The sequence below is a fragment of the Aulostomus chinensis genome, chromosome 17 (genome assembly GCF_037954235.1).
Source record: "Aulostomus chinensis isolate RoL2024-O1b breed Wild chromosome 17, RoL_Achi_v1.0, whole genome shotgun sequence".
Classification (NCBI taxonomy): Eukaryota; Metazoa; Chordata; class Actinopteri; order Syngnathiformes; family Aulostomidae; genus Aulostomus; species Aulostomus chinensis.
The window spans coordinates 15,159,871-15,172,433 of record NC_141336.1 but is presented as its reverse complement, the minus strand read 5'-3'; the positions used below and the strand labels follow the sequence as shown (position 1 = coordinate 15,172,433).

General features: G+C 42.0%; 1 protein-coding gene across 3 annotated transcripts in view; it reads left to right on the top strand.

Moving 5' to 3' along the window:
• The first annotated feature begins 206 nt into the window (after window positions 1-206).
• luzp1 (leucine zipper protein 1) overlaps window positions 207-12,563 on the top strand; it is a 45,145-nt gene continuing 32,788 nt past the window's right edge. For 2 of the 3 annotated variants that reach the window (XM_086182653.1, XM_086182652.1), the window contains exon 1: window positions 209-509. The gene's annotated coding sequence lies outside the window, so the exon portion shown is untranslated. Of the gene's footprint in view, window positions 510-12,563 lie in introns of all 3 variants that reach the window. The other variant, XM_086182654.1, reaches the window with a different exon arrangement.

The following is a 12,563-nucleotide window of genomic DNA, read 5'->3' as shown; positions in this document are numbered from 1 at the left end:
TTGAATTTTAGTACAGTACTTGGTTATGGAAAAAAAGAGTTACTTTCCAGCACAACCAAATCAAGAGAATAAAACAGGATTCATTGCTCCTCATGCACCGGCCTGGCTTGCTTGTTATGTAGGGGGAGAGAGGCGGGACCTTGCAGCCGAGAAGGGCGTTCTCTTTGCGGTCAGACCGGGCAGAGTCATCCCGAGGGGTGGGTCCTCCGGCAGCAGAAAAGGAAAACCCACCTTTTTTCATTGTTAAGGACGCGGTGGAATGTGATGGTTTGATCTCCAACGGGCCAGGGAGGGGAATATCCGAGAGGAAAGGACCAACGAAAGCGATTTAGGGAGAGGGGGAAAGAAAAAAGCGCCACCCCTGTCGCCAGAAACTCTCTGGTCTTGTCTGGATGAACTTGTCCTCCTCCTCGCCGTGTCAGCAGCAGCGAGTCCGACCGTCCGCATGAACTCAAACCGCGGCAAGTTGTGGATTTACTGTTTGGGGAGCCGGCGGTGGACCAGCTAAGGTACGGTCTACTCTTTTAAATGTTGTGTTACAGTTGTGTGAACATGGTTGGGGGCTCAGACAGCGGCTCCAGTACCCAGTCAGTCGGGACTGCAGAAGTCTGAACTGCGGCAAGTTTTTCAGTCCTCCTCCTCCTCCTCCTCCTCCTTGTCGTCGTCGTCCTCCTCCTCCGCTCGGTTTTAGCCAAAAGGAAGCATCCAAGACTGCGGCGAAAACCTCAGGTGGTCAAATGTAGCCTACATTTATTTTTAAACGCACTGCAGCTTTTACGGCATATTGTTACGTTTATTACGCACCGTTTTACGCCTCAACTGAAGTTTAGAATAGAGATTCACAGCTGTTCATGTAGCATGTTTGGGCTGCATGTAGTCCATCAGAATGTGTATCATGGCTAACAGTTGACCTCCAGCCTTAATTAATTTAATGGTATTTTTATGAATGAAGCCAAAAAAAAAATGTTACCGTTCGTCGTGACTTCCTCTCTGTTAGGACGAGGCTTTGGTGATATGTGCGAACCGGTTTTTTTTTTTAAACTTTTGTTGATAATATTTGTATAAAAACCACATTTTTAATTATATTTACAGTTTAGACCTACTGAAAAAATACGTTGACAATAATGTGTTTTTCCTTTGAATTTGGGAAAGCCTGTTAGTCATTATTACTGCATTGTTTGCTGGGGGGAGCAAAGAATAAGCGACTGGGCCAGCTTTAGGCTCTGCACAGATGCTAATTGGATGCTAACATATTAAATATGAACACTATCTGCCGATACTAATGACATGTCAGGATTATTTTGCACCTCAACTCGAAGTCAAAACAGGAACTCTGATATTGGAACTGATACATTTGGAATGGAGTGCATCCATCTGTGGATCCATCCACTAAAGTCAGTATGTTAAAAATGCTGATTTCCGTCATGTTAAACAGAGCTGTCACTAATTTGAATAGGTTCCTCCTTACCTGATTCCATATTCCATCACCACTTTAGGTGAAAAATTGGCTGGTTTTGGCCTTCCTGTTGGAGGGAGTAATATATTTATTAATCAAAACTGAGGAAAACTGCAGCCTTGTTAGATTATTTAAGGCAACATGGAACATTTATTTAATTTATGCTTAAAAAAAACTCTGGAAACAATTGAAAATTGAATAAATATCGCAAATTAAAATTTTGATGGGGGGGTTTGGGGAGGTGGAAAAGTTGGTGTATCAATGAAAGATAATTGTGCTAGAGACAGATTTAGTGAATTTATGTCTGGCTCGAAGTCACACAGCCATTGTAATAGTTGTTTAAAATTCTTCATGTCCATCATCCATCCATCCATCCATCCATCCATCCATCCATCCATATGGTTTGTATCCATCCCAATGTTTTGTTTCCTATGTTTGTCTGGCGCTCTTATGATTCCCTCAACTTGGTGTAACCTCTTCAGCTCTAATAGTCCCATACAGCGGTAAATGGGACTATTAGAGCGCCACCTACTGGAGTTGATGTGCATACATGTTCTTTAGCTGAAATTTCTAACTCGGTTAATTTTTACAATACATGTGGATAGAAACCTGACTGCTGAGTGTGGCAAGGCATGCCCGCTGTGCGTGTTTGTGTATATGTGTGTCTGGTGGTGTAATATGTTTCATGGGCCACACACACACACACACACACACACACACACACACACACACACACACACACACACACGTATGCAACCAAGGTGGCAGAGGTCTGAACACTGTGTGCCCTGTGCTACCATAGTGGCGTGTGTGTGTTTGTGTCAACAGCAGAAGAGGTAGTTGTCCTGGTGGAATACTAATCTGCCAGGTGGGGCTCATAAAAAAGCAGCACAAGGAGGCAAAGTAGATGGAGGGGACCTGCCTTGACCTGTTTCAGACACAGAGACAAAAAAAAAAAAAAAAAAAACACACTCTGATGACTTTCCAGTAAGGCTCGCCCTCCCAGACAGCTGTAGATTATACCAGCTGAGCTACCAGCATGTGCTGCCACTTTTCTCTCGGCTCGTTGTAGCGGTAGATGTTCAACGGCCATGTATGAAAGGGTTTCCGATGGTATTTCGGAGTGGATTATTACACCGCATGAGGAGGGAATATCTGTAGTTTGTTAGCATCCTGTCAGTTTGGAAGTGAAGAGTTTCAAAAAGGGGCAAATCAAAGGAGAATAGCAGCAATGCTAAGCGTGAGATTTTTCCGATTACTACTTGATCCACACGTTTAAAGCTTTGGGAACGTACGTTTGCTTTCGTGGAGCTCATTCCCTGGAGATGCCCCGTCTGACCTTTGTCAGTTTGTTTGAGCATGATTGCAGTGATAGTTGTTGACACAGAAGAAATGCCACCATTACCACCTGCTTTGGGGATTCTCAAGAAGCCAAAAAAAAAAAAAAAAGAGGGAAAGTTACATAAAGACACGTCCTGTCCAGGAGTTGTCGCCTGCCATGCAACGTAATAATCATACCCTTTTCTCATTTTTTACGACCTGAGCTATACCACGCATGATTGGTTTTCCACTCCGCAGAATGCCGCGACCGCCCCATGAAACTGCCTGCAATGCTTTGGGTGAAACCAAAAACTAATCATTATGGGTGTCCAATAAGGGTAATTATCAGACTAAGCAGTGGACCTGGGGATTACGGAGTGGCTAAATGACTGCTCTGGGGATTAAATTAAAGTATTGAGGTTTTCTGCCTGGGAGAATCAAACTGCTGGGAATGTCCAACCCAGCCTGTCAGTGGTAGTCTTACTGCCACTCAGCACATCAAGGTTCATGCACAGAGCCCCTGCTGTTAGTGTAGCACAATCACATTAGTGTGGAAATGCAGTCGACGCCATGTATTACAAGTGCATGGATATTATTACTGCTAAAATGGCTTTAAATTCTCCTAAAATTATCTTTTGATATTTCATTTACCTTCCGCTGTTCTGGAAAATCTAATTTGTAAGACAGAGTTAGCAATATTAAAACATGTATGCAAACAAATTAAATTCTCGAGTCGTTCTCACATATGCTATAGCTTCTTCGTAGTGTACCTGAGCACATTTCTCAACCAGCATTCATGTGATGTTGTAATGTTGCATATTCAATTCCAGAGAAATAAGGAGTAGAGTTGGAGTAAACTATCTAAATAGCAGTGCACTCCTCTATTTGGTAAAGTAGTGCTCTTATATTTGTGTTGGGTATCATTTGAACCAATATTGCTATGATGCCAGTACCTCTACAGATTCTAGTGCCTGTATATATGACAGTACAGTGCTATACAAAAACAAAAGTGATATTTGAGTTATGAAAAATAAGTCCAAACGTCAAGATTTCCAGGTGCAAATTTCCCAAATATTAAAGAGTGTAACCACTCTATGGACCACTTGCTGAACTGGGAACATGTTGTTTGAGGGGTGTCACGTGGTTTGGTGGTACCCAACCCCCTCACACTAAGTGCAGTCCAGATCACCTTGAGATCCAAGTACAGGTTGCTGATTTGGCCCTGGTGCCGGGTTCACACTTATCAAAGGTACTGGACATTGGGGTCAAGTGTTTGTTCTCTTATAAATAAATGGGAAAAGAAGGTCAGCAGCACTTAGTGAACATGAGCAGTCCATGCAGCATAGCCGATACCTATAAGCTGTAATAGATAGTTTGGATAGAATTAGGTGCTGGCATCAGTTGTTATTATTAGTGATGGACTCTCACTTTTAGCCTTGGTAACCCTCTGGCCCCGGAATAGAGCAGCGGCTGATGCACACAGGACACAGAGTGGTGTTGCAAGTGTTACAAAAAGGGGGCCTCCTTGAAATAGCACACATGAATCATGGTCTCTTAGAGGCTCGTATTAAAGCCCACACACAGCCTGTGAGTGCGTCTCCTTTTGTGTGTGTGTGTGTGTGTGTGTATGTGTGATAATGCAATAATGGGCTCAGTTTCCGGTACGGAGGCTGCTGTTGACAATACACAGGACAGCTGCAGTGGTTGTGTATTAGCAGACATTGAGGAAGATAAGGATGCCTTTGTTAGATTCATCCACTTTTTTGACTTTTCTATTATATTAATATGAATATGTTTGGGCTTTAAACACTTTAGAATATGATACCATGGCCTCTGTGAGTTTTGCTTGGGCATTAATCAACATCAGTGCAACAGTTTAGTTTTGGGGGCCTGATGTCACATGTTAAAGGTGTAACCAAACAACACACATAATTGGCTGCTACGCATCACTCAAAACATGCCCCCATTATCAAGGAGAGGTTGTTTATTAGCCTGGGAGGGCGCGGACTGTGGGTTCGTTCTTGCAGCTGAACTTGCGTAATTGTCATGTGCAGTCATGGGTGTTTGCATTCAGTACATTTCATGAAACTGCAATCATCATTGGTATTCATGATCCATCACTATTACGATTGAGCTATTGCTCCACATTCTATTTACAACTAGTTAGATTTTAAAGCTCCTCCTCTGATTTGGTTTGTCAATTCAAACTGGACACTGAAGAGTTCGGACAAGTAAGCAATCAGAACTTTATCTAGGCTTCTTAGGCCACTGAGTAAAGCCATTAAAACTGAATATTGTGGGTTCCCCCCCCCCTTCCTCTCCCTGTATTTTGCCCACTATCCTGTCTCTTCATCCTCTCCTCCTGCCCTTGCCCCCACTACTCTCATGACCCCCCCACCCCCCCCACCCCTTTCCTGCCTGACCTCCCTGCCAGCTTTCTTTATCAGTAGCGGGCCAGTGACGGGGCACGGCTGTGTGATTTCAGCTGGAGTTCAAACTACTTGAACTTTGTGTGCGTTGGTGAGTTTATTGTGTGTGTGTCTGTGCATGTATGTCTGCGTGCCAAAGCACTTTTCCTCACTGCTGTTCCCAGCCATGTAGATCTGTCATCAAACACTAAAGGCTGAGAGTGTCAGTCACTCAGCAAGTCGTCGCCAGGAGTACATTTCAGCTCCAAGTTTTCGCACGCCTTGCTGAGGCTCTCATTAACACTCCCTCTCTCTCTCTCTCGCACACACACACACACACACACACACACACACTCATACACACACACACACACACACACATGCTGAGCATCTAATTTCAAAAGATATGTGCTCCCTCTCTTTAAGAATTCCATGTCAAGGCAAGAATGGCTTCTGTTCATACAATATCTTCTGCGTGTGTGAGGCTCAGTGAATCCCTCTCGTTAGTACCCCAAAGCGTGCCAAACGGCCTCCTCATTACCGGCTGCTCTGGTGGGCCTTAGTCCTGTGGTGACGTGGTTACTCAGCGAGGCCTCACCATTTGCGTCCTGCAGGTGACTGCGAACCCAATCAGCATCACAGAGATCTGCTCTGAAGGTTGCTGGTACACCGGACTGTGTAATGTTAATTATACGGCAGGAAATGTAATTTGAACCCCCACCCCTCCACCCCCCCCCCTCCCGCACCTTAATCAGCTTGTTATAACATTTTTCCATATTTTGAAACAAGTGAACCATCACATTCTGTCTTGTTTGCAGAGACTGTCAATAGAATATATTATGACATGGCAAAAAATGTATTTAGAAGTTCATACATCTAATTTAATTTGAACAAATCTCAGGCTTTTTCAAACTTCCTGATGGGGATGTAATGATGTCTCAGGCATTCACAGACAATTAGTTCAGCTTACAAAATATGTAGGCCCACATTATGTTACATGTTAAAGTGAATGATCAATCAATCAATAAGGCTCAAGTTGGTCCACACAGCAGAGGGGTGATGTGTACATATACAGCACAGAGCACAAATGAGAGTTAGCCTAGCTGCTAACAAGAAAACAACAGAATTACCTGACTTCTGGTTGGAATATTTTCAGAAGAAAACTGTCAAAGGCAGCAGTTTTGAAACCATAGTAATAATAGAGAATTCTTGGTTTTATTTTGACGACAGGTCCACTGCACTGATCTGATCCAGGATCACGCAAGACAAGGCAGACAAAAAAAAGAAAAGATATCTGATGATTACTTTTACTGTCAACATGAGAACATGTTGAATGTTGGCCACTTAGTCAACCAATCGTCACATCCCTAATTTCTGACTGTACAACTTTTTGGGGGGATAATGTTAATGACATTGTACGTTATGTAACACTGTAACCAGTCAGCCAATCTCATTTCTCCAGTAATTACTGGCCTGCACAGGATTTTATTGAGTTTCTGTGTTGTTACATGAGCAGGTGATTATGAAATTGGAATTTGCTTAGCAAGTGAGGCTGATGTAAAATTAACTTTGAACATGTACAAGTGCTGATGGTTTGTCATAGCCAAATTGTGAGGTTGATAAATGCCGGATTACACGACGGGCTAAAACAAAACCTGGAGTATCAGCACACTCAGATAAGACGAATGGATTCTGGCTCTCTGTCATGACAAGTTAGAAACTGGCACAGACACTAGAAGGCTCTAAATAGATGTTTTCAATGCACCTTTGGCACGTCTCTCAGGAATTATCCACAGGTTGTAACGCTGACTTCCAAGCTGCTTCTAAGCACCATATTTCAGGTAATTTATGAACATCTACTGCTCTCCTGTAGTCCCCAAACCCAGGCAGCTGCCCTACTGTTGACCATGTGCAGGTTCTCAAACTATGGCATGTAACTGAGATTTGGGGGGGGGGATTGCTTCATCTGGTCTTCATTTGACTCCCCAACCGTCCACCATTTCCTTATCGCAAGGGAACACACAGGGATATTGTTAGTCCATAGATGCTACACAAGAGAATAATTTATTATTTGTGGGTTGTGTTGCTTGATGATTAACATGTGTTTGACATTTTCTCCAGCTCGTCCACAGCTTCTAGTGGGCTACATATTGTTGATCTCCAGTCTGTGGTGTAGCTCATATAATTAATTCTGTCCTGTGAATCAGCTTGTTTAGTCTTCTGACTTTTCAAGGCAATGTTTCTCATCTGAGTCACCTCCTAAACTCTAGGTTTCCTTTTATGCCCAAGTATACCATATTAGCCCTTCCAGAAAATTGCACTTTGATTGCATAAATTAATGCAAAATCAGTGCAGAATATGGAGGGCTTGTATATTTTCAAAATTCACGCACTTTTATCACAGACAGTGGTTTTGTTGCAAAAAAATTGCAAAACGTTGCATTTTTCATTGATGCACTATAAGTGACACCATTACGCGACTGGAGTTCTGCTACGCTTTGTGACACGGGTGTTGCACATTTCTCCTGTTGAACAATCGCAATTTTTGCCCAACCTCACTTATTTTGCCAGTTCAATCAATTTTTATCGCGAAAGAATCCACCAAAAAGTCTCGCAAGGTTGTTGCAAATTTTTTTTATTTTTTCAGAAAACCCATTTAAAACATTCAAGCATTTTTGATTTCAGCAGGCACAGAAAAAAACTCAGAATCCTGGACTGTAATATTACCTGTCTATGGAGCTTCATATTAATACTCTGATTCCCTCTGTCAGGTTATCATTCTTTCAAACCCTCTCTGATGAGTGCCATTGTCATTACAAAATACTCCTGCCAAGAAAGCATGAATACACCAATTTATTCGCCAGATATCAATCTCAGACAATATTCAACTTGTTGACCAGCCTCTTGGCAAATGAGAAGGCATTCACAGATGGCTGATGTTTATCTGTTGAGAAATACGCTGATAGTGTGGTTGGACCAAAGTTTGATTACATTCTCAGCATGAATGAACCGCACCAGTTTGGTTAGAAACATACCGTGACCACCTACTCAACAAGGTCTCTTTTCTTTTCTTTTTTCTTTTTGGCCCACTTTTTTTGGTTGTATGATTGTTGTGCTCACACATCCCCAAAGTAGCCGTGCCAAGAGGCAAAAAGGATGCATTTTGACTCAAACATGGTATAAAAACAGATGAAGGACTTTAAAACAGTTGTGTTTTTATTGGCAAAAAAAAGAGGTTACAAAAATATCAAAATACAGAAACATGGCATTGATTGGGCTGCACAATTTTGAAAAAAAAATACAGAATTGAAATTATTTTGACTGAATTTGCAGTAAGATTTGTGATATTCTAGGGTTAAGGGAAGTTTTACACTCTCGTTTACATTGAAAAACCTACCAAAATGAAATTTTTTTTTTTGCCTTTGTGGGGACATGTTTTCTGAAGTTTGTAGACTATTACATGTGATAACTCCGCAGCACGGCTGTAATTTCTGACGCATAATTAGCTTTTAAGAAATATTAAACCTTGCTGTGATTTGAAAATAGCACCATGCCACATTTAGATTTAGATTTTCAAAATTCTGCAGCCAAATATTTGCTCTAATTATCAGTTTCAGCTCACAACTGCACAAGCCCTGCATCCTGGGCTCCAGTGTGTCGTGACAGCGACAGGTGATAAGACCTGTAATATTTAATCAGACGCCTGGCAAGCTAAGCCTCCCCGTATGACTGGAGTTTGAACCACACTGACTTATAATGTGGGTCACTCTGCTACTGGGTTTGTGTTTGACATGCTCTCAGGTTAAACCTAAAACACAAGAGTTTCCTTTTGGCTTTTGGTTTTTCATTTTGTCCCACTGCTTCCTGTATGGGATTTAGATTTCTGTTGGACTTTTCAGTCTCTAACATGTGTTTTTACAGGAGGTCCCCTGTGCTCCTGTTTTGTTCCTCCTTCAAAAAAATGGCTACCTCATGGATGTTGGGGAAAAAAAGGAGGAAAGAAGTGCAGGAAACAGATTTCAAAAGCATGTAGGAGGCACAGCAAGGCAAAGAGAGAGGGAGGGGAGAGAGGGACCTAGACATTTTAATGGGGGGAGCTTAAGTTAAGACGTTTCTTCTAAATTCCTCTGCTACACTTTTATTCTCCTCCTCAAAAGGCAAATATTTCCTTTCTCTCTTCATGATTGTTATCTTGTCTCATTCTCTCTTCTTCTTGCAAAAAAAACAGAAAAAGAGAGACCACTCTCTTCCTGTCACCCCCCCCCCCTTAGCTTGCTTGGTCCAGGAGTATTTTTGGAAGTTAATGAAAAGAGAAATCTGAACTCTTCAAAGGCATGTCTGGGTCAGCTGGGTGGAAACTTGTGTTATTAATGCTTGTGATAATTTCAATGTGACTGGGTCATCTGTGATTGTAAGTGAGCATGCGTTGGGTGAAGTGTACTGCACAGGAATGCTGTGGGTTGGGGGACCAGAGGGGAATGAGGGTGGGCTATCAGGCAGGCCTACATCTTCAAGAAGGGGGGTGTCAGGGGCATATTTGGCATATTTCAGGAGCCATTCCAGTCTGGTTCAAGATGCATTCTTTTTGCATTCATTCTACCTGGAGATCCTAGCTGAGGAGCCAGAAAATGTTATCGCCAAGGAAAGGTGAACATCATGCCTTTGGCTTCTGTCAGTCTTATGATCCTGGTGGTGGAAGATGAGCCAGACAACCGATTCCTTATTTAGAGCCAAAGCAATACAGACAGATGGTAAAACAATACTTGAAAACACCTCCTTGTGCCACCTACAAGTTGTCCAACCTGCCCCATCAAATCATAAACCTCAATAATATCCATAAAAGGCTAAATGTTGAACCAAAGTCTTTCACCCAGCAGCAGGGTTTATATGTCTTGGGTAACATCACTGCAATTTGTTGAGCGTTTATGTTCTCAGAGCTGTAATATGTCTTTCAACTTCTCTTCCGTGGCATTATAGTTACTGCTCATGATGTCCAGGTCTGTTATTTGCAGTCAGATGACTACCAACCAATGTGATGATGGTTGGCAGTAGTTTGTTGTGGTAGTACCAGTCCAGGGCCCAGCAGAGGTCGGGTTCATCCTGAGGCCACCAGTCAGTCTTGAAATCTTTGTTTTAAACATTCAGTCCTCTTGTTTTAAATTAGACTGACACTTTGAGAATTAGAAGTACTGCTTTTAGGTGCTTGTTGTAACGACACTACGGCTGCCGATTGTGGTCGAGTCCACGGGGATAACATCAAATGCGCATGGGTGTGCTCTGTTGTGTCTGATGTATGTTTTGATCTCAAGATGAAAATGTGCCCCAGTGAACCACATCTAATAGCGTTCATCCTTTGAGTGGAAACTGGTAAAAACTGCTGTGAAGAGCATTAAAGTGCGAGGTGGCCCATCACCTTACTACATTTTTCCTGTGTTCATTTGTTCGACAAATATGTTCTTCAACATTTTTTTTTGTTTTACATCATACCGGCTGTGGTTGCCGTGTTAGATTTCAGATCAAGATCAACTCCAAAGCAGAAGAGGAGATGGGTGTAAAATGCTCAGACGGAGATACGCAGCAGGCAGCCTGTTATTCCTGACGTTTATCGTCATTGTTGCTGTGATTTATCTGTGCTGTTCGATGAGGAAAAGAAGTTAAAGGGGGGCAGGGGTCAGCATCATTGAAAGGCTTGAGAACAGAGCAACTGCCAATTAGTCAAGGCCTTTACAGTTTAAGAGCAATTATTGTGAAGCTGCTTGGCTAATCTTTGTATCTTGTTCTTGTCTAGCTCACCAGTTTTTTTGCATTCTGGCAGTTCTCACATGCTGCCAGTACTCTCTGAACTGCATTACCCAGAGGCACTGGTCATGAGCAGTGACAAATCCAAGCAAACAAAATCAGACCAATCATCACTGCTGGTGTTGTTTTTAAGGTTTTACATCCAACATACATGGACAAACTGAGGAGAGATGTGGACATTGAAACAATTACTGAGCTGGCCAGAATTAGCATTTAGGATCAGGATGGCTGGCGGCTCCAGTGGAAGGCTCGTAGCAGTAGTAGCAGTAGCTGTAGGTCTTACTACTTGATTTGTATCAACAAGTTTCTTGCTGCTAAAAGTGTGGCTAATATTAGCTTGCTGCTCCCACATTGCATTCAGTTCTGCTTCTGCCATTTTGTAGCCAGAACAACATTAGAAGTGCCAATGTTATCTGGTTCTATGTTGCATTACAAGAATCACGTAATAGTGTGCACGCGCACACACACACACACACACACACACTGCTAATATGGTAATATACTGACAAGTCATAGTCCCTTTTAGTAAATTAATTTATGTTGTGAATATCTGCAATATAGCCAACTATATTCATACTCACTACATATGAATGTATGTGGAGAAAGAGGAGTACTGGCCTTTTTTCATTTAAAACACTACTCCAAAGTATTAAATTGTACACCAATTGTTGCACTCCTTTTCTTTAACTCCTACAGTGAGAGGAACAGAAATTGGCCTTAAAATGAGAGCACTGATGAGGAGGTTGTGAAAGAGAAAGATGGACTTTGTACTATTGATACCTTTTTGTCAACATCTTTTTAAAGTGGCATGTAGAAATTCTCTTTGTACTGTGTGTGTGTGTGTGTGTGTGTGTGTGTGTGTGTGTGTGTGTGTGTGTGTGTGTGAGTGAATATCTGGACTTGGATCCTCACATGCTCTTCATGAGATTAATGAGATGCTCTTACACCACAACTTTATGAGTCAAATACACACACACACACACACACACACACACACACACACACACACAGAGTCTGACCTGCTCTAAGACTTGAGTCTACAGGGCGGCTCTCAAAATAAAATTCCTCCTGCAGATTATTTTTCTTGTGATCAGAAAATATACATGTTCTCAGAGAGAGGAATGTTGGGACTCCATGGCAACTTGGCTGTTTTTCACTTCCCCTTCTTCCGGTTCCCTCGTTCACTGCTGTTTTGTCTTCTTTTCTCTCTTTCTATACTTATTATATTGCTTTTTGTTCCTTTTTTACTTCATAACCATTCCATCAGTGATCTAACGAACTTCCTCTTCCAGATTTTTAATTGAAATGTCATCAGTTAAAAATAAAATGAGGATATTTTCAAGGCTCATGTGTTAATTAAGTACAGCTTTTCTTCCATGACTGAAGTAAGTGGAACAACTCCTACATGTGTCGCAACTTTAATTGATTACTTACAAGCTGTCTGTCTATATTAAAGCACTATTGGGACAGACTGTGCTAATACACCCTTAGCCGTATTACTTGGATAATATTTCACTGCAGGGAGTCATATATTGCATCATAATAGTGGGGGGAAAAATGCCATTAATAAAGGAAAACAGA